The sequence below is a fragment of the Triturus cristatus genome, chromosome 4_1 (assembly GCF_964204655.1).
Source record: "Triturus cristatus chromosome 4_1, aTriCri1.1, whole genome shotgun sequence".
Lineage (NCBI taxonomy): Eukaryota > Metazoa > Chordata > Amphibia > Caudata > Salamandridae > Triturus > Triturus cristatus.
In genome coordinates, this window is record NC_140585.1 from 203365610 (window position 1) to 203393425 (window position 27816).

General features: G+C 49.0%; 1 protein-coding gene across 1 annotated transcript in view; it reads right to left on the reverse strand.

Moving 5' to 3' along the window:
- LOC146854040 (alpha-N-acetylgalactosamine-specific lectin-like) overlaps positions 1 to 27816 on the reverse strand; it is a 224077-nt gene that overhangs the window by 46788 nt on the left and 149473 nt on the right. The window lies entirely within an intron of this gene.

The window sequence follows — 27816 nt, forward strand, 5'->3', positions numbered from 1 at the left end:
AAGTGTTATTAATGTATTAACTTGTTTCTTGTCAGTTTAAATGAGTATAAGCCAGGCCCCAGATAATGTAACAATGATTTACAAAGATCAGTGAAATTACAATATTAATCTATCTATCTATCTATCTATCTATCTATCTATCTATCTATCTATCTATCTATCTATCTATCTATCTATCTATCTATCTATCTATCTATCTATCTATCTATCTATCTATCTATCTATCTATCTATCTATCTATCTATCTATCTATCTATCTATCTGTCTGTCTGTCTGTCTGTCTGTATGTCTGTCTGTCTGTCTTGAGATTTATTTTGATGGATAGATAGATAGATAGATAGATAGATAGATAGATAGATAGATAGATAGATAGATAGATAGATAGATAGATAGATAGATAGATAGATAGATAGATAGATAGATAGATAGATAGATAGATAGATAGATAGATAGATAGAGTTACTGAACTGAACCTTAAAACAATTGTAGTATGCCAGTTAAAGTTGAGTGCACTGACCATAACTTGAGCCCTGTGCATTGCTTATGAGCTTGTATATTACATCACTCATGACATGTTAAATAGCATAATTAATTACATCATTGATGATATGATGATACCAATACCTTTTCATTTCATTTTAACATAATTTCTTTAAAGAAAAACGTTATTTGCTAATTGTCTCAAAGTTTTGCTATTGATGTAACTAATAATAGAACATTTACAGAGCTATTCATGCATATAATCTGATTATCAATACATCATGTGTTGGCACAGAAAAATCCCCTGCATGGTGAGAGGCATGCAGCCCTGCCCTGTGTGCCCCAGCAGCTGATATAGACGCATCCTTGGTACCAGTTTTTAGTCATGGGTCAACATAGATGCTGTGCTACGACCTAAGACTGTCTTAAAGATTGTATTGTTACAACGAGAGGGGCACACAAAGTGTTACACTTGAAGTGGTATAGGGCTGCTTCCCTTATCAAGAGTTAAGTAACACATTTATATTCTGGCCACTACAGCAAACAGCATAGGGCAAAGGGGTCAGCAAACCTAAGCCGTTGTCCAACTTCACTGTGAGTGAAGGCATTCTGCTCTTTCACAAGAAGCCCATCCGCACACAATGTAGCTTTTGTTTAGATCATAGGTCTACTGTGAGAAATTGGGTTCTTGGTTGACTAGGGTGTGAGTCCTGTTAAAGATAGTGGGAGCGTTTTGTGTCCCTGTTGCTTTAAACAGGAGTCCAGTATACTAGTACTTGGAGCCACTCTCGTTCTCCTGGGTTCAGGTGACGATGCAGTGCTCAACAGCACAGCTGGCATTGGAAGGTTCAAGGCAGATTAAGAGATTAAGATCAATAGCCCCAACATACTTGCAACCACCCTCAAGGGCAGAAATGGCAGGATGATGGACATATACAATGTCTACGCTCGTGGCGTTAAGGCAGGCACAAGCTCACCAATCCTTCAAACGCTGGAAAAACCCTTGAGGAGAGAGAGTCGTCATCACCTCTAATAGTAGCAGGAGATTTTAATACCACATTTGAGACACTGGACTCGGCAGACATAACTAACAGAGACCAGATAGAGGTGCAGTGGCATGTCCCTCCCCTCGATTTACCACCGATCAGAAAATGGATACAAACTGCCTTGCACCTCCAGGCTATAACCCTTGAGTAGGGGCTTAGGGCAGCTAATGGTCGCACCAATTCTGATAAGATGGGTGCCAATACCTTCAGTAAAATTACCAAAACGAGCCGAATCGACTATGTATTGATAGATGTGAGACTGTGGCCAGAAGTGCTGGACATGGTGGTCTGGAAAACAATAGACAGCAACCATAATCTGCTTGAGCTTGCCATGACCTCACCCTGGATCAAAAATAATGGTAGTTCTGGCGCAATGCTCACATCCAAGGCACTATGTCCCACAAATGATAACAGAGGACTACAATGGGCGCAGATAGCAATGGATACTAAGAAAAACGAAGCCATAAAGCAAACTCTGAAAGAAAACATTATTAAGCTTCAAAACAGAGCGAGCATCAAGATGAGCTTGCAATGGTCATGGACATTCACACGTCCTTTTTCACGCAAATAGCTTCTCATTTTAACTGCCTGAGATCTCATTGCAAGAAGTCATCAATTAATTTGCAGCATTCCTGGTTTAATAAAAAGTGCAAGGAAGCACGGCCACATCTGGCAGCTGAGATTAAAGCCAAGAACGTATCAAACATATGATTAGCTAGGAGATCATACAAAAAAGCTCAGACGGAAGCATAAAAGGAGTGAGTCGAGGATCGATGGCTACAGATTTGCGATGCCTGTCAAAGGAAAGATTCCCAGCAGTTCTGGTTGTTCGTAACAAGGGGAGACGCTGAAAGACCTAGACCAACGAACAACAATATTACAGAGGATGCTTAGCTTGACCACTTCTCTGCAGTTTACTCAGGAACAGGTGTGATGGACATCGAAGGCCCTTCCAAGGATTACATCAATATGCAGCCAGACAATGACCTATTCTCCTCAGCAGATATCATGCAAAGTATCAACTCAATAGTTAAAAATAAAGCATCAGGTCCCGATGGAGTACCCGGAGATGTCTTTCTAATCGCCATTCCTAATTGGACAAACTACATCTGGACATTAGCAAACGTAATTTCCACGTTGGCCACTATACCTCCATCATGGCAAGGTGCAGAGATCATTTCGGTCTATAAGAAGGGGTAACGTTCGCTCCCTTCCAACTACCGACCGATTAGCTTAACATATGGTGCCCAGAAGGTTTTCTCCCGTGCCCTTCTTACCAAAATTAATAAATGGATGGAGGAGAACAACATACTCTCCCCCTTCCAAGCAGGGTTCAGGAGGAAAACCGCACCATGGACCAAGTCTTTCGCTTCACTCTACTGGCCTGGAAGACAGTGACATTAGAGTAGGGCAGTCTCTACACTACCTTTATCGATTTAAAGTCAACCTTCGATCTTATTTATCCCCAGGGCCACACTCTGGCAAGTCCTCCAAGATCTGGGGCTCCCACAGGACATCCTGACACTCCTATTACGGTTGCACAAGGGAAACTATGCTAGAGTTTGATGGGGAATCAAGGGCAATTGTCAGACCCAATAAAGGTCATAAGAGGGGTGAGGCAGGACTGTGTTCTAGCCCCCAACCTATTCTTGCTCTTCATAAATGGGGTGGAGAAACAACTAGCAAAGTCCACACAGACGCTCCCTCATTAGGGAGTGTAAAAATAACTACTTTATTGTTTGCGGATGACTCGCTATTCGTCTCTAAAACCCCAGTGGTCTCCAACTGTTACTTGATCATTTTATGTCTTTCTGTGGAATGAGAGGATTGGAAGTTAACACCTCGAAGACAAAGCTCTTGCTAATGAATCCCCACAAATCATTCATAGGCAAATTGCTATTGGGTGGGATTCCATTAGAAAGAGTGGATACCTTTGTTTATCTCGGTGTAACCTTCACTGAGAAAATAGCATGGTAACGGCCCATCTCTAAGCAAATCCTCCAGCAGAGGAAAACTACTGGGGCTCTGATTATAGAACACAGGACATCACAAACCAGACGATCACAGCCCACCTTCAGATATACACCAGAAGGTGATAGGCTCAGCCCTGTATGGGGCTGAAATCTGGGGGTTTGATAACTTGGAGGGGTTACTTCGCACAGAAAACAAATTCTTAAGATTACTTTGCTCCCTTCCCCAGAGCACCCTGCTTACCCCATTAAGGTTAGATATGGGTAGAACTACAATAGTAGACAAGGCGAGACTTCGCCCACTTCTCTTTTGGCTTCGCCTAAATCAAACACCCACGCTTATCCACTAAGCAACTGCCCTTGAAGAAGTCCTCAAGTTTGATTGCTTCAAAAAAATTGGCTGGCTTAGTAACATCCAGATATTGTTTTCTGCAATAGGTCTGGGGTGTAGGAGAGTAGGCTCTGCTTCCTATGGTCACCCCCACTTTTTGCTTTTGCTTCACTGGTTTTTGACTTAGATGTGGCTGTGGGCCTGCTAATCCAACCCACAGCCCAACTGTTCTCTCTCTAAATTCATACTATGTACTTTAGGTACATAACCCAATTGGTAAGGATCACCTTATAGGGCCCTGTACAGTGTACCTTAGGTACCCAGGGCATGGGTGTACCCTAGGCCTACCAGGGGCTGCAGCATGTATTATGCCACCCCTGGCTAGCCTCCCATCATGACACAACTGGCTGATCACTCAGCTGGGGCAAGGTCGTGTAATCACCCCTTGCTTCGGTATAGTATTCCTATACCTACCTTATATATAGACACATGGGTAACCTTTCAGCCACTTTTATGGCAGGCCTTAACAATCCTGGAGGCAGAGTGCTTGGGCATGAGCTGAGCCTGTCTGCAGCTTTCGGAACCATGTCCGTATAGCTGTTCTATGATATCACCTACCATATACTCTTAAAGCGCCTTATAATCCTCGCGGTTATGATAACTATGGTTTGGCTTTATCAAAACATGTCGTGTAAGGTGTCTAACACTTTGGAATACTACCCCCACACCATTTCTGGTGATGAGGATAGTATTCCCCCCTTCTAGAGGGAGAAGACATGTTAAAGTCCTACTATCCGGTTAAAGTTAACCAGAGCCCCAGCATCACAAAATGGATGCTGCTGCCACGGACACAAGTCTGACCTCCTGCTGCTGGGAGTCCTTCCAGAGAGGGAGGCTTGGACAATAGGTTTCCTGCCTTGGGAGGTGCTAGCACCACCCTAGACAGGGCTTAGTGTATTGGGGCAGGAAGGGATGAAAGAAACGAGACACTGCCTGGGGCACACAAGGTGTCCCATGCATAGTCCGGTTCAAACCGGTGCAGGGGCACTCCAGCCCCAGTCCTGGTGCGAAACTGGACAAATGGAAGGGGGTGTAACCACCCCCCTCCCTGGTCCCACCCATAGGAGGGACCTAGCAGGTAACCCAGCCCCCCAGATTAGTATAAGAGTGACAGCTGAGTCCCTAGGACTTGGGATTATCCTGAACTGAAACTAGACACGAAACTCTGGACCTTCGACATTCGACGACAAGAAGACTGAAGAATCTCCCTTGTGGCCAAAGCCTGACCAGCGCCTTGACCTCCAGACTTCTCTGACCCTGATCCACATCCACAGCCAAGCTGAGATCCGTGGAGGCGACGAGAGACGTGGGACCGGCTACCTGGGAAAATTGGTGAGTAGCTTCCAGCGCAGCTTCTGAGGCATCCTCGAAGTTGTGCTCTGGGGATTGAGAAGCTCCGACCCCGAGCACCATCTGCATTGAAGATTAGCCCTCCACACTCCACGAGTTCTGTGTGGGGCCCTTCTGCATTTTTCTGCTTGACGCGTATGTCCGGTTGCTTGCCTGTTGGCTAGTAGCCTCAGTGACGACGAACCCTTGACTTTTCACTGCTGGTTTGGCTCCTCCAGACTGGCCCTTGCTTCCCTGTGAATGAGAAGCACCTCAGACCTTCCTGTTCTGCACCCGAAGCGAATTTCCTTTTCCGCGTGGGTTGCCTTTGCCAAGGCTTGTTGACTCCAATCGGGACGTCGACTCCGCCATCAGCAAGATCCCCTGTGGGACAGCTCGTACCCTGGTTCTGGTTGTCCTCGACGCCTCCTGGTCCACGCAGCTGCAGAGACAAGCTTCAAGACATCACCTGTGTTCTGCACGACATCGCCTGGTTCCTTCCTGGTTCCACACGGTCACTGGCTAGTGACCCAGACTTTGTCCCCTCTGCTTGCAGCTGTTCTTCCTTCAAGATCCATCCTTGGATCCACCGGACATCTTCCTCCTGGCCACTTGCCAGCATCTGTTCTTCAGGCATCCATAGGATCCAGCGACGACACCCGACACATCTTCACACCTATGCACCTGTGGGTGAGGTAAGGCGAGTACTCCGGTGCTCAGTGGATATTGACTATCCAAGTGTCTAAGTCTTTAGTTGCTCCCTCCTAGTTACTTCGGAAGTGTCCTTATTCTTCATATTTCTAACTGTTACATTCCCATTGACTTTAAGTAAACCCGCGTGTGTGTTTCCACACTGCACACGCTTCCTGTGGGCCTCCCACTTCCTAACTATTGGTAGGGTAGTGTAGCCCCAGCGATTCCCTAGGCCCTAGGCCTACTCCCTGTTCGTGACGTGGTACTTATACCACTTTATTAGAATATGGTTTGCGTGGCCCCTGGGCCTAACTGTATTTTCCTGTGTAACTTATTGTATGCTACTTAAGAAATTGTTTGTGCTAAGACCTCTGAACTCATAAAGAGTGCTGAGGGTATATGTTAGAATAAATACATTCTAATTTTATATATACCTGGTGTGGTGTCCTTTCATTTGGTATTCAAGGGATTATAATGGTATAACAGCTGGCTTCACATGCCATACAGAGTTTAGCCTAAGACTGCTCTTGTCCATGCTACCACTAGGATAGCTGGTCTATAAGGTTGACTTTACAACCAATCACCATAAGGGTTGTTTGGACTGATACAAGGTGTACACTAAAGCTAGTGACATCATATATCAGGCCAACTTCTCACATTGGTGAGCAACGGTTGGGATCTGAGCTTGCTGTTGTGATACCATTTTAATCTTGAGATATCAAATTGAAAGATCACATTAGGTACTGTAAGGTACATATAAAACAAAATCTTAGAATACTAAGTTCTACTGAACTTAGTTGTTGTAGGTTGAAGGGCCTAGCACACCCTGACTACAACTACTAGAGAGGTTTTAGTAGATACAACTAGTGTAGGTAGGTGCACACACCACACCCTCACTAGATCATGTCTCTGAGAGGAGATCAAGATGATTCTCTCTCAGGAGGGGGATATCCTAGAAAGATACCCTCTAGATATGATATCCAAAGTTTTCAGGAGATGAGACAATTGTGTACCTCCAGAAAGTTAAAACAGGGTTCCAACCCTATCCTCATTTATCTAGTGGAGATCTTAGAAGAGTATGATGCTCAGAGAGCCTCCCAGGATGGTACCTTAGGTACAAATGAGGGTCTGCCCTCTACAGAAGACTCCCCTCACAATACTGATCAAGATGAGTCAGAAGGGACTTCAGGAGATGAGGTAGACAGCCAGGTCCAAGTTGGAAGACCTAGTCAGGCTAACGTAAGCCTACATGGGAGTCAGAATGGGGTCCCCCCATTCAGACCCTCAAGTGGACTTAACCAGAGAAATAGGAGAGGAAGATCCCCTTCTAGGGAATCTATCCACTCCCATGTCTCTAATGGCTCCAATGCCTCTTCTCACAGGGGAATGACTTCTCCACAGAGAAAAGAGCATAAGGCCAGAATGATTGAAGTCAGTCTGAGGATTGAAAGAGAAGAACTTGCCCTTGCTAAAGAGAGACTTGCTCTGGCCAGAGAGCAAAAGTTAAGTGGGTTCGAACGCACTGGTGGCAGCACTATCCCTAAGGATAGAGACAGGACCTATGACAATAGAAACCTGAGCAAGATTGTCCCTCCCTACAAGTGTGGGGATGACATCCACAAATGGATAACTGCTTTGGAGAGGGCTTGCAAAGTACAGCAGATACCCCAAAGTCAGTGGGCAGCTATCTTGTGGCTCTCCTTCTCTGAGAAAGGTAGAGACAAGCTCCTCACAGTTAGTGATGAGGATGCTGACAATTACACTGTCCTGAAGAGTGCTCTGATTGATGGGTTTGGCCTAACCACTGAACAATACAGGTTGCTGTTCAGGGATACCCAGAAGACACAGACTCAGGACTGGACTGACTTTGTAGATTGTGCCACTAAGACTTTGGAAGGCTGGTTATTGGGTAGTGAGGTTAAGGACTATACAGGATTGTATAATTTGATCATGAGAGAACAAATCCTTAACAACTGTCAAAACCAGCTGCTGCATCAACACTTGATTGACTCTGACCTAACTTCTCCCCAAGAATTGGGGAAGAAGGCAGATAGGTGGGTCAGGACTAGAGTTAAGCAGAAAAACCAGAACCAGGGCGCTGATCAGAAAAAGGCAGACCAGAAGGGTAATGAGCAGAAAGCAAAACACCAGAAGTCTTCACCAGGCCCCCAAAAGGCTCAGGGGGAGGGTGGTCCCAAAAAGGATAAAAAGAAAGATGGCCAAAAGAAACCTTGGTGTAACTATTGTAAGTCCAATTCCCATTGGTATAGTGAATGCACCAAAAAGGACAAGCCACCAACCACCATTGCCCCTAAGGCAACTGTACCCCCTAGTCCAGCTTTAAGTGGTGGTTCCCAGCAAAAGGGTGTAATAGGGTTAACCCTGGGAACTGAAGTGGATTCTGGCCTAGTCAGAATATCAACTCAGGCTGTTTTGATCTGTGATGGGGACATAGCCTTTTCCTCTACTGTGAGCCCCAGTAACCTGGGCAAATACAGACAGACTCCTTTAATCAACCATAGGATGGCTCAGGCCTACAGGGACACAGGTGCTAGTGTCACAATGGTGACTCCTGCCTTTGTGGACCCTGGACAGATCATGCTAGGTGAGAATTACCTAGTGCCCAACGCTAGCAATGCCACTACCTCCCACAGTGTGGCAATTGTTAACTTCTCCTGGGGAGGGGTAACTGGCCTCAAGAAAGTACTGGTAAGTTCAGACCTTCCTGTAGAGTGTCTGTTGGGAAATGACCTTGAAACTTCAGTTTGGGCTGAAGTGAAGTATAGGACCCATGCAGAAATGCTGGGAATAGATGCACATGTCCTTGCTGTGACTAGGTCACAGGCAAAAAAATGCAACACTGAACAAGTGCTGGATCCTGGGGCAATGAACCAGACACAACCCAAGAGAAAGAGCAGTAGGGTTAAGGCTGTGCCTTCCCCCCTGCCTCAGGTAGAGAATCAGCGCTCACAGGAGGGTGATTCTGAGAGCCCTGAAGGAACTGTCCTAGAAGAACTGGAACATGACCAGGTTGAGTTTCTTGGGACAGGGGGACCTTCAAGGGCAGATCTGAGGCAGGCACAATTAGACTGCCCTTCTCTTGAACCCCTCAGACAGCAGGCTGCTGCTGAGGCTGCAGGGAATGCTCAAGGTATCTATAAAGTGTATTGGGATGAAGGGCTGCTGTACTCAGAGGCTAGAGACCCCAAGCCTGGTGCGTCCAGGAGGTTGGTCATACCATTGAGTTTCAGAGGCTTCCTTCTTACCTTGGCCCATGATATTCCCCTTGCAGGACAGTTAGGCCAGAATAACACTTGGGACAGACTTGTCCCTCACTTTCACTGGCCTCACATGTCAGAAGATACCAAGGAATTTTGTCGCTCCTGTGTCACCTGCCAAGCCACTGGCAAATCAGGTGGCACCACAAAGGCCCCCCTAATACCACTACCAGTGGTGGGGGTTCCCTTTGAGAGAGTGGGGATAGACATTGTTGGACCAATGGACCCCCAAACAGCATCTGGGCGCAGATTCATACTGGTGATAGTGGACCATGCCACCAGGTACCCAGAAGCTAAACCCCTGAGGACCACAACAGCTCCTGTTGTGGCAAGGGCCCTACTTGGAGTGTTCTCCAGAGTGGGGTTTCCAAAGGAGGTTGTCTCTGACAGAGGTGCCAACTTCATGTCAGGATATTTAACTGCAATGTGGAAGGAGTGTGGTGTTAACTACAAATTCACTACCCCCTATCACCCACAATGCAATGGTGTTGTAAATTAAGGCAGAATGTGATTAAGCATTTACTGAAAACATTAGTGTTTCCCTCTATCGTGTTTTCCCCATTATGTTGGCCGAAGTCCGGACTCCATTTTGTATTGACATGCTGCCACGTGTTCACCACGAGGAGAGTCCGACCTCTGTGTTAGTTGCTCTTGTAATCTGCCTAGCAACAGTTATAAATAGCTCCCTCTTGTCCATCTGGCGCATGCCCAGACTTGACCGCATCTGTTATAATTAGCTTTGCTTGACCATGTGTTTTCGCGGGCTCAAGGAGTGTGTTAGCTCCGCCCATGTATTGATTTAGAATCGAGAATGACCCTAAATGGTAATGTTCTTCGACTTCATGTACTATCCACCCACTCATGAGCCCCTCTGTTGTGTATAAAAGGGGACTGTGTACGAATGTTCGGTGTGCTACTCCTTGCAATACTGAAGAGTGTTGTGTGGATTGTAGGACCACCCTTAAGGGTTAATAAACGTTGTTTTTGTACTTTGCAGTTTCCGTGCCAACTTCCTTATAGATCTTGTTACAGAAGAGCGAACCCTTGTCTCTTGCGGGCCTAGCTGGGGCTTGTATTCATCAATTGGCGCCCGGCACGTGGGGCTCATCGGCGACTCGGATGCTCGAAGGACTGGTCGCGACGAAGGTGAGGAGTTTGGCCAGGGACGTGATCACTGCCAGCGGCGTCTTAGCCTTGGCATCCCGAGGTTTTTCTTCCTTCCCTTCCGAGCTGACCATCTGGGTGGCGCCGGTCATCGACTGAGACCTCTTCTGTCGGTCCTGCCGTGAGAGCCGTTTGGGCGATTGTGGAGCTTGGCAGTTGGAACCTGGACTCTTGATTGGTAAGAACCGTTGTACGGTACTTGCTCCGAGTTTTGAAGCCTGGTCTGGCTATTTGAGTTTGATTGATGGTGACTAGTCATATTTTGAATTTGTCTTTGTGAACATATATGCGTTGCAACACATATAGGCAGGTAATGTGGAGAAATTTCTCCGGAGCTGTGTAAACTTGGAACGGCGCAACGATTAAGTGCCATTTTTCTTGATAATACTGCATATTTTGCATTATTCCTAACATGCCTGCTTTTAGCGCACTCCGTAAGTGGTGCTGCTGTTTGGGTAACCGGTTGAACCTCGAGGAATCTGCTCCAGCTCCCCCAGAGGGGACTCCTAATAGGGATATGTACGTGAAGCATGGTCTTTCTTCCATAATGTACAGCACATTGTGGAGGAAATATACCAAGAAGGATCCTGAGTTGCGATGGCCTTTGTATGGATCGTTTGATATGCGTAAGATTGAGTATGTGGAACAGTGTATGTGTAAGCGACGTGCTCGTCAGGATATGTTTGAGTGTGTGCGGTTATGGGTGAAGGAAGTGCGTGAGCGAGAGAAACGTGAGAAAGCATTGTTTGATAAAGAGCAACGAAAGAATGATCATGTGCGAGCACAGGAAGCAAAGCGTCGGGAGGACAAAGAACAGACGGATAGACAAGAGAAAGAGCGTAGGCTACAAGTTTCGGGTCAATATGTTGTTCGCCAGCCAATTTATCCTGTCCTTAATAATCCTGATGACGATTTTTATTTACTAGATCGCTCTCCGCCCCCTTATGTTGGCGCATCCGCTCCGCGGCCGCAAGATTCCGACCCGGCTTCGGGTAAGGTAGACACACGGTCCATGTTGCCAGCCGAGCAAATGGCTGAGCTTCGGCAAATCTCCTTCCGTGCGCTGAAAGGCAAGGTATCCCAGGAGGAATTATTTCAAATTTGGGGGCCATGGCAGGAGAGAGATAAAGTGTATTTTCTGGGTCATTTCGCGGATGAAGTGATTAATGCTTTCCGAAAATATTCTCATGTTTTTGAGCCTGACGAAGTGTCTTCGGATGCCAGAGCAATACGTAACGGTGCTTTTTCTCCCTCTAAGGCTCCTGAGGCGGCTCGGCGGCTGTTCGCCTTGCGGGACGAGGTACTGGCCCTTCGAGAGAAAGCACGCCAACGAGCGGAAACGGAGAAGCAGTCGGATTCGGTTGCAGCAGAGGGCCACCCATCCGCCTCCCAGTCAGATAAGGATGACATAGTGCATGCTAAACCAATGCGAGAGGCGGCGCCTTTGTATGTTCCTCCTAAGGGAGCGGGGACTAGCTCCGATATTAACTCCGTCGATGCTAAGGGATATTTCGTGTATAATTGGGTTTATACTCCATGGCATAGAGCCGATGTTATGGCGTTAAAGAATGCATTGCCTGACCCCCGCAAGAATCCAGCGGCCTTCTATGAAGAAGTCGAGGGGGCCTTGAATTCTTGCATTATGACCTTAGCGGATATAGATCTGTTCTTTGGCCTTATTCTACCACCGGACACGTGGCGATCTGTCCGAAAGGTGGATGATATAGTTGCTTTTCAGGCCCGGTGGTCTGACCTTGAGGATGAGGATAGGGAGCGGAAGCCCGCACAGAAACCTCCCCGGAATATTCTAGATCTCCCTGCTGCTATTGTGGCTAAATTAAAAACAATAATCCCCCCCAAGAAGATTGACTGGAATATGTTGGCGGCATGTCAGCAGAAGGTTGATGAGTCAGTGGCAGATTTCTTCACGCGTTTTGAAGAAACGTTCCATGATTTTAGTGGCCAGTCGCTTACCGACGACACAGGCCGCCACCTTTTTGCGGACAAATATGTGGCTAATCTACTGCCGGCAGTTGCGGCCCGGTTAAAAGCAAGTGAGAGTTCTTGGTCCTCCGCGACACCGACGGCCCTTCTGACCATCGCCCAGTATTATGAGCGTCAGGAGCACGAGGCGAAGGGCCAGGAGGAGAAGAAGTCAAAAGATCTCAAAACGAAAGTTATGTTAGCACAAGTATATGGCCCGCCCCGCCGGGGTAATAACAATAGGGGAAGGAGCGGATCTTATGGTCCCCCTTCGGGCCGACCTGTTTTGAATAAGAACCAATGTGCGTACTGTAAGCAGTTGGGCCATTGGGCCAGGGAGTGCCCAGCGTTGCGCGCTTCGCGGCAGGGGCACACTCTGGGTGGCCAGAGGGGGAGAGGGGGCTTCTCGAACTTTAGAGGGACCTCTAATGATAATGTCCGTTTTGATACGGCCGGACAGCACCGAGATAGCTCGAATATTTTTGATCACCAGCATCAGTACCATGTATCGGACATCGATCACTCGGGATATCACGATTCTAAGCATGCATAGGAATGCGTAGGATGGGGGTCCGAATCAGTTGAGGTGCCGGTCGATCAGACGGGTCCTTATGTATCGGCTGAGGTTTTAGGTTCTACTGATCAGTTCCTAGTGGATACAGGAGCGACACGTAGTGCATTGTCTAGGTACTTGGTTCCGGGGGCTCCCCCATCCGGCTCAATAGTTACATCGGTAGGGTTTGACGGTACACTTTCCCGAAGCCCTCTTTCACAGCCCCTTGCATTTAAAGTTGATTGTTTTTCTGCGCCTTGTCCGTTTCTGCTTGCTCCGTACACACCGGATAACATTATGGGCCTTGATATGTTAAAGCACTTTAGGGCTACAATTCGCTGTTCCCCCGAGGGTGTGAGGGTGATTTTAAATGACAACTACCCCCGATCTGGGCGGATGTGTACGATCTCAGAGGATGCGTTGTTGGCTACCCTCCCCCGAGCTTTATGGGCCACGTCGGACACGGATGTGGGACAAATGGTGATTCCTCCGGTCCACATTAGTGTCCAGGAGGGGGCGGTGCTACCACGCCTCCCCCAGTATCGTATTTCCCAGGAGGGCGAGGAAGCTCTCATACAGATTGTGCAAGATTTGATCGCGGTAGGAGTAGTGGAAGAAGTTCCCTATAATATCTGTAACAGTCCGATTCTCCCTATTCTGAAAAAGGACACGGATGCAAAGGTTTATCGGTTCATAATTGATTTGAGGGAGGTGAACAAGATCGTGATACCTCAGTACCCGGTGGTTTCCGATATCACGACGTTGCTCACCCTGGTCCCGCCTACGGCGACCGTGTTCTCAGTGATTGATTTGAAAAATGCTTTCTTTTCTATTCCCATTCACCCTGATAGCCGATTCCTTTTTGGGTTCACATTAAACAATAGATCTTATCGCTTTTGTAGAATTCCCCAGGGCTACACAGAAAGCCCTAGTATTTACAGTCAGGCCTTGAAACGACAGTTGGATTCCTTTGCTTTACTCGAGGGGGTCGCCCTCATTCAATATGTCGATGACATCCTGTTGGCGGCTGACACCCTGGAGTTGTGCGAGGAAAGTACGATAGCCTTACTTTCCTTTTTAGCATCCCACAATCACAAGGTCTCTAGGAAGAAATTGCAATTCTGTAGACCAAAGGTGACTTATTTGGGTCACCTTTTGTCTAAGGAGGGGCGTGCACTCACACCAGATCGTATCCAAGTAATTTTGGACACACCAAGGCCATCCACGCAGAAGGATGTGCGTGCATTTTTGGGTCTTGTTTCTTTTTGTAGACAGTGGATATTGGGGTTTTCACACATAGCTAAGCCATTACTAGCGCTCTTGACAAAAGACACGCCCATCCCGATCCCCTGGTCAGATGAGTGTGACGCTGCTTTTCAGCAATTAAGACAGGCCCTTTGTTCAGCACCAGTGTTAGGGACCCCTGATTATGCAAAACCCTTTTCGTTGTATGTGCATGAGAAAGATGGATGTGCATTATCAGTCTTAGTGCAGATGCACGGCGATAAGCAGCGCCCTTGTGCATACTTTTCGGCTGTGCTTGATCCTGTCGCCCGAGCGTTACCAGGGTGTTTTCGCTCGGTTGCGGCGACAGCTGTGTCAATACGGCAGAGTGAAGGAATTGTATTGTCCCATAAACTGTTGGTGTTAGTTCCCCACGCTGTTGATGCTCTGCTTAATCAAACAAAGACGCAGCATTTGACCAGTGCCCGTTTAACGGGATATGAGTTGACGCTTTTGGCTCCTCATATTACGTTAAAAAGGTGCGTGACATTAAACCCGGCCACATTGTTGCCATACCCCGAGACCCAGCCTGAGGCGCAGAAAGCGCATGATTGTATTCTTGTGACTGAGGAACAAACAAAGGGTCGTATTGATCTCCAGGATACGCCCTTTTTAGATGTAGATGGAGAGTTGTGGGTAGACGGATCATGCCTGAAGCTACCAGATGGTACGACTTCAGCAGCGTATGCAATTACCACGTTACAGACGATAGTGGAAACAGCACGCATACCACAGAAATCAGCTCAAGCAGCGGAACTGATAGCGTTAACACGAGCGTGTGAGCTCAGTACAGGATTGTGTGTGAATGTTTACACAGACAGCCGCTATGCCTTCGGAGTAGCGCACGATTTCGGCCTACTCTGGAAGGAGAGAGGGTTTCTAACGTCACATGGGGTACAGATAACGCATGGGGAGTTAGTTCATAACCTTTTAACTGCATTGACATACCCAAAGAAAATCGCCATTGTTAAGTGTAGCGCCCATAGGAAAGTGGTTGATAAGGTTGGAGAAGGGAATGCGTTAGCAGATCGAGTAGCACGGGAGACTGCGATGCAGCCCGGTACTACTGCCATGTATGTAGTGAAGTCACAGGTGGAGAGATGGCATGATGCGAAGGAGCAAGTGCGAGAAATACAAAAGACCGCTTCTGACAAAGAGCGGGAACAATGGGTTAGCGAAGGAGAGCTGGATGACGAGGGTTGCTGGAGAAATAAGCAGATGGATAGATGGAAATTACCCACGGCTTTTGTACAACCTATGGTCCAGATGGCACATGGGCTAGCACATGTTGGAGCTTCCGCAATTGTGAAATTGCTTACTCAAGTCTGGGAGCATCCAGAGATTGCTAGCACAGCAAAGAGGGTGGTGCAGACCTGTATGATTTGTCTGAAGTACAACCCAGGGAAAGGCACGCGAACTCCAGCAGGAGGATTTGCGACACCCACTGCACCCTTTGAGGTTCTGCAGATGGATTATATCCAGCTTAAGCGCTGTAACAATTTGAAGTATGTTCTAGTAGTGGTTTGCGCCTTCAGTAAGTGGGTTGAGGCGTACCCTGCGAAAGACAATACTGCAATGACTACAGCGAAGCTATTGCTGAAAGAGTTTTTCCCCCGATACGGCATCTGTAGACTTCTGTGGAGTGATAATGGCCCTCACTTTGTAGCGGATGTTATAAAGTATGTCTTGAAGGGCCTAGGCATCACTCAGAAGTTCCATGCCGTGTTCCACCCTCAGTCTGCAGGACTAGTCGAGAAGTATAATGGTACACTGAAGCTTAAGATCGCCAAAATTCAAGCTTCAACATCTTTGACTTGGCCAGACGCCTTGCCACTGGCGTTATTGTCAATTAGGTCGGTGCCACACTCTCGAACCGGCCTTACACCCTATGAGATTGTATTTGGACGCCCAATGAATATCTGGGGTCCACCAAGGCCTAAGGCTGTGTATGATGTACCTTGTGTAATGATGAGCGATTATCTGGCACAGTTAACGGATAACTTGGTTTCTATTCATCAACAGGTACGAGAGGCGCTCCCTGATCGGTCTACCGGTGAAGGACATGGTCTCCGGCCTGGGGATCATGTCATGCTGAAGGTCTTCGACAGAACGAACAGTTTGGAGCCGAGATGGATCGGACCTGAGCAAGTCCTTCTTGCAACGAGGACGGCAGTGCGAGTCTCGAACAGGAAGAATTGGATCCATTCCTTGCACTGTCGAAAGGTACCGCCCGGACTGGTGGAGTCTGCCGTGCTGACCGATCAACGAGAAGTCCTAGCAGCAGAGACAGGCCGTGTTGCGAGGCCAAACGACACTGAGGAGCTCTTTTCGGACCACACGACTTCTGGAGGAAGGCGATATCATCTGCGACCAAGGAAGTGAGATCTTCAGTACTGGGACATACTGTCAGAACGGCCCTTGGGTTAGTGAAACGGAGAGCCGCTGAGGCAAGGGGGGGGGATCAGCCCTGCATTAGTGTAGCGACACCCGTCTTGGCCCGTTGGTGAAGAAATCAACCGCTGCCCAAGGGGAAGAGTTCTGACAGACTTTTAGTTTCAGGAAGATATTAGGGTATTGTTTCCTTTGACATGGAGAAAAAGAAGATTTTTTGTGCGTTGGGGTTCATGCTAACAGTAGCTATCGTTGGTATAACCACATGGTTTGTGGAGGAGGCAACTCCAGCTCGAGAGACACTTGTGTTGACGACTCCAGTGCCTGCGGAGCACTACTTTTACACATTGCCATATCAAGAGTTGAAGCATCGACAATCCTATTTGAATAACACTTTCATTCAGATGCTGCATCACACCCACGTTGCTACAAATGCTACGAACTGTTGGATATGTGGGATGATGCCAGCCCATCAGAAGAAAGGAGGTACGCCATTCATACCACTTCCTTTCTCACACAATGGCTCTTGTAGAGCATGGTACACTTTGTTGTTTGCCACTCGGAAACCGACAGTGGGACGACTGCTTTTTAGACTTAATAAAGAATGTCATCAGGACAGAAATGGATATCCACAAGCAAATGGAACAATTTGGGAATGGGAAGAGTACCGACCAGACAATGAATCCATTCCCTATATCTTTACGAACACTAGAGACACTATGGGGAAGGACAAGTTTGTGATCCAAGTGGCACAAGCCCAAGCGGACCTGTGTGTCCAGAGTGTGGGTTTTATCCCTGTTGGTGTCAGTGATTGTTTAACTGTTCTGAATATCGACGGACGGAATAACAGCACCTTCCTAGCATCCCATAATACCTATTTTGTATGTGGAAATAAAGGTTATTACCGTTTGCCGGCTGGGTGGTCTGGGGTATGCTATGTATCATTCCTACTACCCCCTGTATTCCTAGCACCTGCATCGTATCATAAAGACTTGAAATTGTTGAATAATGTGACTGTAAATAGGTATAAACGTACTTTATCGACGGATGATGTGGATCAGACTGATATCAGTTTGCAACAGTATATTGATTTTAACTTAGGATTGTTCTTCTTTGTTGGTGCCGCCTTGAATAGTAGGAAGATCCGAAGATTAACAAGAGTGGTAGAAGCTGTGACAAATCAGACTGCTGCTGCTCTTGGGAATCTTACGGAAGAATTACAGATTACCAGAATTGTTGCATTGCAGAACCGTATGGTATTGGATGTAATGCTAGCTGATCGAGGAGGAGCCTGTAAAATTATTGGAAGTAGCTGCTGTGTGTTCATTCCTGATCATACACCATCCGTTTATAACGCCATTAATAAGCTGCATAAAATAGCAGCTGAAATCCACACGGAAAACGGCACTTGGTCCTTTTCTGGATGGTTTTGGGCATTGGTTACTGCCTGGGGATGGAAGGTCTTAACTGGTCTTTGTATTATCATAGCAATTCTATTCTTTCTCTGTATGTGTATTCAATGTGGACCATTATGTTGTTCTGTATGCATTTCATTCTGCATTCCAGATAAGAAAGCTATTGCCGAAGTTGCCCGTCAGAAGGGTCTAGCTAAAGAGGTTAAAGGAATGATGATAATTGACGTATACGATGATTATTCTTGGAAGCCAGATGTCTTCAGTAAATGCTGAAAGGGTCGTCTGTTGTAAATTAAGGCAGAATGTGATTAAGCATTTACTGAAAACATTAGTGTTTCCCTCTATCGTGTTTTCCCCATTATGTTGGCCGAAGTCCGGACTCCATTTTGTATTGACATGCTGCCACGTGTTCACCACGAGGAGAGTCCGACCTCTGTGTTAGTTGCTCTTGTAATCTGCCTAGCAACAGTTATAAATAGCTCCCTCTTGTCCATCTGGCGCATGCCCAGACTTGACCGCATCTGTTATAATTAGCTTTGCTTGACCATGTGTTTTCGCGGGCTCAAGGAGTGTGTTAGCTCCGCCCATGTATTGATTTAGAATCGAGAATGACCCTAAATGGTAATGTTCTTCGACTTCATGTACTATCCACCCACTCATGAGCCCCTCTGTTGTGTATAAAAGGGGACTGTGTACGAATGTTCGGTGTGCTACTCCTTGCAATACTGAAGAGTGTTGTGTGGATTGTAGGACCACCCTTAAGGGTTAATAAACGTTGTTTTTGTACTTTGCAGTTTCCGTGCCAACTTCCTTATAGATCTTGTTACAGAAGAGCGAACCCTTGTCTCTTGCGGGCCTAGCTGGGGCTTGTATTCATCAATGGGCTTGTGGAAAGGTTCAACAAGACCCCAAAAGGGATGATAAAATGTTTACCAGACAAGCTTAGGCGAAGATGGGACATCCTTTTACCCTGCCTTCTGTTTGCTTACAGAGAGGTCCCACAAAAGGGGGTTGGTTACAGCCCTTTTGAACTTTTGTTTGGGCATCCTGTGAGGGGACCCCTATGTCTCGTAAGGGAAGGATGGGAGAGACCTCTCAGACAACCCAAGCTTGATATAGTGGATTATGTGCTTGGCCTCCGCTCAAGGATGGCAGAGTACATGAAGAAGGCTTCTAAAAACATTGAGGCAAGCCAAGAACTTCAAAAAGCTTGGCATGACCAAAAGGCTGTGCTGACTGTGTACCAGCCAGGACAGAAAGTGTGGGTGTTGGAGCCAGTGGCCCCAGCAGCACTCCAGGACAAGTGGTCTGGACCCCACACTATTGTTGAACAGAAGGGAGAAGTCACCTACTTGGTGGACCTTGGGACTCCCAGAAGCCCCCATAGGGTGCTTCATGTCAACAGGTTAAAGGCATATGTTGACAGGGCAGACATGGGCTTGCTCATGGCTACAGATGAGGGGCAGGAGGAAGAGAGTGACCCTCTCCCAGACCTGCTGACTCAGAACTCTGATGATGGTTCAGTTGATGGTTTGGTCTTTTCTGACAGCCGCACTAACCATCAGCAACAGGACTGCAGACAAGTTCTACAGGCCTATAGACATATGTTCTCACTGACCCCAAGTCAGACAAACTTGTGCACCCATGAGGTGGACACTGGTGACAGTCTGCCTGTGAAGAGTAAAATCTACAGGCAACCTGACCATGTCAGGGACTGCATAAAGATTGAGGTACAAAAGATGTTGGAGCTGGGAGTCATTGAACCTTCAGAGAGCCCTTGGGCTAGTGCTGTAATTCTTGTGCCAAAACCTCACACCCAAGATGGTAAGAGAGAGATGAGGTTTTGCGTAGATTACAGAGGTCTCAATGCTGTCACTTTGACAGATGCCCTCCCCATACCTAGGGCAGATGAGCTCATTGACAGATTGGCAGCTGCCAAGTTTCTGAGTACATTTGACCTGAGAGCAGGCTACTGGCAAATCAGACTAGCTGAGAGTGCAAAAGGCCAAAACTGCTTTCTCAACCCCAGGAGGACATTATCAATTTGTGGTAATGCCCTTTGGCTTGAAGAATGCACCTGCCACTTTCCAAAGGTTGGTGAATCAAGTCCTTACAGGCCTGGATGACTACTGTGCAGCTTATCTTGATGATATTGCTTTCTTTAGCTCCACCTGGGAGGATCACCTGGTCCACCTGAGGAATGTTTTAGAGGCCCTGCAAAAGGCAGGCCTCACTATCAAGGCCACTAAGTGCCAGATAGGGCAGAGCAAGGTTGTGTACCTGGGCCACCTAGTAGGTGGGGGTCAGGTTCAACCACTGGAGAGCAAGATCCAGACCATAAAGGACTGGACTCCTCCAATTACACAGACACAGGTCAGAGCTTTCTTGGGCCTGTCTGGGTACTACAGAAAGTTTGTTAAGAACTATGGGTCCATTATGACACCACTTAATGACTTGACCTTCAAGAAAATGCCAAAGAAAGTTCAGTGGACAGTAAGCTGTCAGAAGGCATTTGATGACCTGAAGCAGGCCATGTGCACTGCACCTAGTCTGAAAAGTGCAGATTACTCCAAAGAATTCATTTTCCAAACAGATGCTTCTGAGTTGGGTGTGGGAGCTGTTCTTTCACAACTGAATATAGATGGTCAAGACCAGACCATTGCTTTTATTAGTAGAAGGCTGACCCCTAGAGAGAAACGTTGGTCAGCTATCGAGAGGGAGGCCTTTGCTGTGGTTTGGGCCCTGAAGAAGCTGAGGCCATACCTGTTTGGCACTCACTTCAAGATTCAGACAGACCATAAGCCCCTCTTGTGGCTAAATCAGATGAAGGGTGAAAATCCCAAACTTCTTAGGTGGTCCATTTCCCTACAGGGGATGGACTTCACAGTGGAACATAGACCTGGGACTGACCATGCCAATGCAGATGGACTCTCCAGATATTTCCACTTAGAACATGAAGACTCAACTGGTCAAGGTTAGTTTAATGTCCCTAAGTTTGGGGGCGGGGGGTTGTGTAGGAGAGTAGGGTCTGCTCCCTATGGTCACCCCCACTTTTTGCTTTTGCTTCACTGGTTTTCGACTTAGATGTGGCTGTGGGCCTGCTAATCCGACCCACAGCCCAACTGTTCTCTCTCTAAATTCATGCTATATACTTTAGGTACATAACCCAATTGGTAAGGATCACCTTATAGGGCCCTGTAAAGTGTACCTTAGGTACCCAGGGCATGGGTGTACCCTAGGCCTACCAGGGGCTGCAGCATGTATTATGCCACCCATGGCTGGCCTCCCATCATGACACAACTGGCTGATCACTCAGCTGGGGCAAGGTCGTGTAATCACCCCTTGCTTAGGGATAGTATTCCTATACCTACCTTATATATAGACACATGGGTAACCTTTCAGCCACTCCTATGGCAGGCCTTAACAATCCTGGAGGCAGAGTGATTGGTAACATTTGAGATGGTGATCTAGCATGAGCTGAGCCTGTCTGCAGCTTTCGGAACCATGTCCTTATAGCTGTTCTATGATATCGCCTACCATATGTGGAGTGGTGTGGCTCACTGGTTAGAGGCGGCAGACTCGGAAGCAGAGGTCGGCCCGGGACCAGGGTTTGATTCCCGTCGCGGCAGGGTCTTGGGCCAAGGTCAGCGGACTCGATAATTCTCGCCTCGGTGCCTACTCTAACCATGGATCCCGCTCAGCAACTCTGGGCTTAATCTCCATTTACGGCCCCATCAGCGCCGGGGATGCTTGTCTTCACCTTGGAGATGCCCAGTAGGGACCATCTCACAGGGATGGGTTCCCCAGCAGCACACAGCGCCGGGACTCTCTTGAGTAGCCGTGCACTCTACAAATACAAATAACATACCATAACATAACATATACTCTTAATGTGCCTTATAATCCTCGCGGTTATGGTAACTATGGTTTGGCTTTATCTAAACATGTCGTGTAATGTGTCTAACACTTTCGAATACTACCCCCACACCATTTCTGGCGATGAAGATAGTATTCCCCCCTTCTAGAGGGAGAAGACATGTTAAAGTCCTACTACCCGGTTAAAGTTAACCAGAGTCCCAGCATCACAAAATGGATGCTGCTGCCACGGACACAAGTCTGACCTCCTGCTGCTCGGAGTCCTTCCAGCGAGGGAGGCTTGGACAATAGGTTTCCTGCCTTGGGAGGTGCTAGCACCACCCTAGACAGGGCTTAGTGTATTGGGGCAGGGAGGGATGAAAGAAACAAGACACTGCCTGGGGCACACAAGTTGTCCCATGCATAGTCCGGTTCAAACCGGTGCTGGGGCACTCCAGCCCCAGCCCTGGCACGAAACTGGACAAAGGGAAGGGGGTGTAACCACCCCCCTCCCTGGTCCCACCCATAGGAGGGACCTAGCAGGTAACCCAGGCCCCCAGATTAGTATAAGAGTGGGAGCTGAGTCCCTAGGACTTGGGATTATCCTTAACTGAAACTAGACATGAAACTCTGGACCTTCGACATTCGACGACAAGAAAACTGAAGAATCTCCCTTGTGGCCAAGGAGTGGCCACCCTGTGCAAACAGGCACCGACAAGCGACCTGCCGTTTGCTTTGCCTAAGCTCTACGAGGAACCGACTGCAGAGCCCGACCAGCGCCTTGACCTCCAGACTTCTCTGACCCTGATCCACATCCACAGCCAAGCTGAGATCCGTGGAGGCGACGAGAGACGTGGGACCGGCCACCTGGGAAAGTTAGCGAGTAGCTTCCAGCGCAGCTTCTGAGGCATCCTCGAAGTTGTGCTCTGGGGATTGAGAAGCCCCAACCCCGAGCACCATCTGCACCGAAGATCAGCCCTCCACACTCCACGAGTTCTGCGTGGGGCCCTTCTGCATTTTCCTGCTTGACGCATCTGTCCGGTTGCTTGCCCGTTGGCTAGTAGCCTCAGTGACGACGAACCCTTGACTTTTCACCACTGGTTTGGCTCCTCCAGACTGGCCCTTGCTTCCCTGTGAAAGAGAAGCACCTCAGACTTTCCTGGTCTGCACCTGAAGCGAATTTTCCTTTCCGCTTGGGTTGCCTTTGGCAAGGCTTGTTGATTCCAATCAGGACGTCGACTCCACCATCAGCAAGATCCTTCATGGGACAGCTCATACCCTGGTTCTGGTTGCCTCGACGCCTCCTGGTCCACGCAGCTGCAGAGACAAGCTTCAAGACATCACCTGTGTTCTGCACGACATTGCCTGGTTCCTTCCTGGTTCCACACGGTCACTGGCTAGTGACCCAGACTTTATCTCCTCTGCTTGCAGGTGTTCTTCCTTAAAGATCCATCCTTGAATCCACCGGACATCTTCCTCCTGGCTGCCTGCCAGCATCTGTTCTTCAGGCATCCATAGGATCCAGCAACGACACCCGACACTTCTTCACACCTATGCACCCGTCTCCTGTGGGTGAGGTAACGCGAGTACTCCGGTGCTCCAGTTGATATTGACTATGCAAGTGTCTAAGTCTTTAGTTGCTTCCTTCTAGTTACTTCGGAAGTGTCCTTATTCTTCCTATTTCTAACTGTTACATTCCCATTGACTTTAATGTAACCCGTGTGTGTGTTTCCACACTGCACACGCTTCCCGTGGGCCTCCCACTTCCTAACTATTGGTAGGGTAGTGTAGCCCCAGCAATTCCCTAGCCCCTAGGCCTACTCCCTGTTCGTGACGTGGTACTTATACCACTTTATTAGTATATGGTTTGCGTGGCCCCTGGGCCTAACTGTATTTTCATGTGTAACTGATCGTATGCTACTTAAGAAATTGTTTGTGCTTAGACCTCTGAACTCATAAAGAGTGCTGAGGGTATATGTTAGAATAAATACATTATAATTTTATATATACCTGGTGTGGTGTCCTTTCATTTGGTATTCAAGGGATTATAATGGTATAACAGCTGGCTTCACATGCCATACAGAGTTTAGCACAAGACTGCTCTTGTCCATGCTACCACTAGGATAGCTGGTCTATAAGGTTGACTTTACAACCAATCACCATAAGGGTTGTTTGGACTGATACAAGGTGTACACTAGAGCTAGTGACATCATATATCAGGCCAAATTCTCACATGGGGAACCTGTGGGATGTGACAGATACCAGCTTACTACCTAGCAGAGAGTGTGTAAAGTCATACCATGGGAATTGGGTAAAGGGAGAAAGCGGTCACACACACACTAGGTGGCCGCCTCATGATAGCATGTACTAGGTTCAAGATGCTTGGTGTGTTTGAGCCGTACATGGAGTTAATTACTATCTCACAAGAGAGAAAGCTATACATCTAATTTAGATTTGGTTCCCTTCCCCTGAAATCCTTCACAGTGTAATGGAACAAGGGCTCTTCGGCCACATCACATAACTGTCCATGCCAGGGGCGTAACACAGGCCCCCACGATGCGGGGGGGCCCCCGCGCTCCAGGGGCCCCCTCATTTATCATGAATTAATGGTGCGCAGTGTGCACGCAACACCCGGAGGTCCGGCCTCTTAATAAATTAAGTGGTGTGGAAGGCATGCACGCCTGGTACCCCTCCGGCCGAGACCTCAGAGCCTCCTCATTAATTATTAATAATTGATGCGTACCGTGCGTGCGCACGCTCGGATTGGGCTCGGATTGGCCTCAGAGGCTCACCCATGGCCCCGCGCTCTTAATTAATGTAATGGTGGTGCGCAACAACTTCTACGTACGCTGCGGTGCGCGGGCCCCCAGCCAGGCCTCTGAGCCTCTTAATTAAATGGTGCGCCAGCCGGGCCTCTGAGCCTCTTAACCCCTTCGATGCTCATGACGGAACGGTTCCGTCATGAGCATCGGTTGAGCTGTGCTCATGACGGAACCGTTCCGTCATGACCACGCCCGCGCTAGAACCCTTCAGCACCGCGGGGGAATCCGCGCAGCGCTGAAGGGGTTAATTAAATGGTGTGCCCGGCTGGGGCCGCCTCTGATTGGCTCTTTATAATTAAATGGTGGGACGTGTCTGTGCTTTCTCCTGGGGGGCGGCAGGCAGGGCTAGTGAGGTGACCAATGCCCTAATTGCATTTGCTATGATGATGACATGTGCTTTGAGCACGCGCGCAATTAAAAGTGCGCGTGAGACAGACTGGTGTGGCATCCCAGGACCCAGCCACGCTCCTACTACTCAGGACTGTCCGAAGACCGAAGTCCGCCATCGGCCATAAATAATTTGAATTAATTTATTACTAGCCCCTGCCAGCCCCTGGCTGGCTAGCCTTGCCCTGCCCCTGCCTTCCCTTCTGCTGCCTGCCCACCTCACGCCTACCTCTCTGAAGCTGCAGCCTGCAGGCCAGGCCCAGCCCTCAGGTCAGTTGAGTCTACTCTGTGTCGATGCCTAGTCTTCCACATGGGTGATTTGATTTGACCTTCCTCCCCAGCCTCACTTTATTTTTAGAGCATTCCAAATGTGTACACTACAACCGCAATAATTAATTTTATTAAAAGATACCCAAACAGACGTTATATCCGTTTCAACTACAAAATGATGTTGATAATATCGTGCTTTTATTGGCCGACTTAAAAAAATTATTCAAGTTGAAAAATAGGTTTCTTTTGACTACATTTCTATAAAATACGTGCAGAAAGCTAATGAAAACGGAGTTTTAATTTTATTACACTCTGCGCTGCCAATAACAGGGGGTAATGAATTAATGAATTAAATATAAAATATTTGCATATTTAACACAGTATTCCTTTTAATGACCGATGTTCAGTTTCGAATTTTACCTGCTTGTGCAAGGCAACGCAAATGATTATAAATTGTAGCATAAACACGTGGAAGTAAAACCTGCATGTTTAAAATCTTTGCGAATGGGTGGTTTGTACTTTACTGTCAAACTATGCACAATGTAGCTTAATGGCAGGAAAAACAACATAACCCAGAGCCTCTTATCTGGTTAATACTAGGGCTGGGCGGAATTTGCGGAATGCCTCTTCGCGGAATTCTGAAAGAAATTGTGGAAAACGAGCGCACAACCTGAGGGACCGTTTGCCCGGGACTGGGGTCCCTCGTGCTTGGGCAGGCTCCCCAATATCCCCGGCCTGGCTACGTTGAGAAGCAGGGACCGGCCCTGGGCCTCCTGATTTTCGGTCAGGGCCTGGGAGCCCACGTCCTGTGGCCTGCCAAGTGTCCATCTGCCCGGGACAAGAGTCCCTGGTGCAGAGCCCCGGAGCCCTGCAAGGGCAGGCGGGAGCCCTAGCGCAATGGCTCGGTGTGGGAAGCTGGGAATCCTTTCGGTCCCGGCCATCTGGTCGCACCTTTCCCTCGGCCATCTGGTCACACGCAAAGCTTTCCAATGGGGCGACCAGATGGCCGGGCTGCCCTGGAAGTCCCGATGGGGGCTCATTCGCCTCCCCGATCCCAGGCAGGGCTCCAGGAGGTCAGGTGCGTCCAGGCCTAGGGTCCCCTCCGTCACTCGGTGCGCATGGTTTACCAGAAAGGGGGGTAGCCTTCCTCCGGATTACTAGGGGCAGGGTATGCTGGGACGCCCCTCCTGGGGATGGCGGTTCTCAGGCGGGGACCAGATGGGCTAAGCCTGGACGACACTTCCCTGGGGCGTCCGGTGCTCCCTCCTCCAGCCCGCGGCAGGGCAAGGTGCCCGGGACGGGATCCATGGTTCCCCTGGGCGTCCGGGCCCCAGGAGCTCCTGCGGGCCTCCCATGCCTGAGTCCCAGCGTGTGGTCTACAAATCCCCCCGAGCCCTGCAGCCCAGAAGCCCTGCAGCCCTGCAGCCCCGGAGCCCTGCAGCCCTGCAGCCCCGGAGCCCTGGAGCCCTGCAGCCCCGGAGCCCTGCAGCTCCCGAGCCCTGCAGCCTCCCGAGCCCTGCAGGCCCCGTGCCCTGCAGCCCCCAAGCCCTGCGTGGGCAGGCGGGAACCCTAGCGTGAAGGCTCAGGGTTGGACAGATAGGAGTCCTTTCGGTCCCGGCCATCTTGTCGCACCTCTCCCCTAGGCCATCTGGTCACGCGCAATGCTTTCCAATGGGGCGACCTAATGGCCGGGCCGGCCTGGAAGTCCCGATGAGGGCTCATTTGCCTCCCGGATCCCAGCCAGGGCTACAGGAGATTGGCTGCATCCGGGCCTAGGGTCCCCTCCGTCACTCGGTGCACACGGTTTACCAAAAAGGGTGATAGCCTTCCTCCGGATTACTAGGGGCAGGGTATGCCGGAGCACCCCTCCGGGGCTGGTGGTTCTTTGCTGGGGACCAGATGGGCTATGCCCGGGCAACATCCTCCCAGGCGTCCGGGGCTCCCTCCTCCGGCCCGCGGCGTGGAAAAGTGCCCGGGACGGGCTCCACAGTGCCCCGGGCAGTCCTCCCCCAGGCGCTCGGGCCTGAGAGCTCCGGTGGTCCTCCAAGTGCCTGAGGCCCAGCCGGGGTCACCGAGCCCCCCGGGAAGCAGAGCCCCCGGAGCCCTGCGTGGGTGGGCAGGCGGGAGCCCTACCGCTATGACTCGTCTCTAGCGGGCAGACGGAAGTCCTTTCAGTTGCTGGCCATCTGGTTGCTCCTTTCCCCTCGGCCATCTGGTTGCGCGCAATGCTTACCAATAAGGGTGGCCAGATGGCTGGGCCGGCCTGGAAGTCCCGATGAGGGTCCATTCGCCTCCTGTATCCCCACCAGGGCTCCAGGAGGCCAGCGCGTTCGCCCCTAGGGTCCCCTCTGTCACTCGGAGAGCGCGGGTTTCAAGAAAGGGGGGTAGCCTTCCTTCGGATTACTAGGGACAGGGTACTCTGGGACCCCTCTCGGTCCTCAGCCAGTAGCTGGACGGGCCCGGATGCCGCCCCAGCCCTGGTTCTGTCCCGGAGCCTGCCCCGTG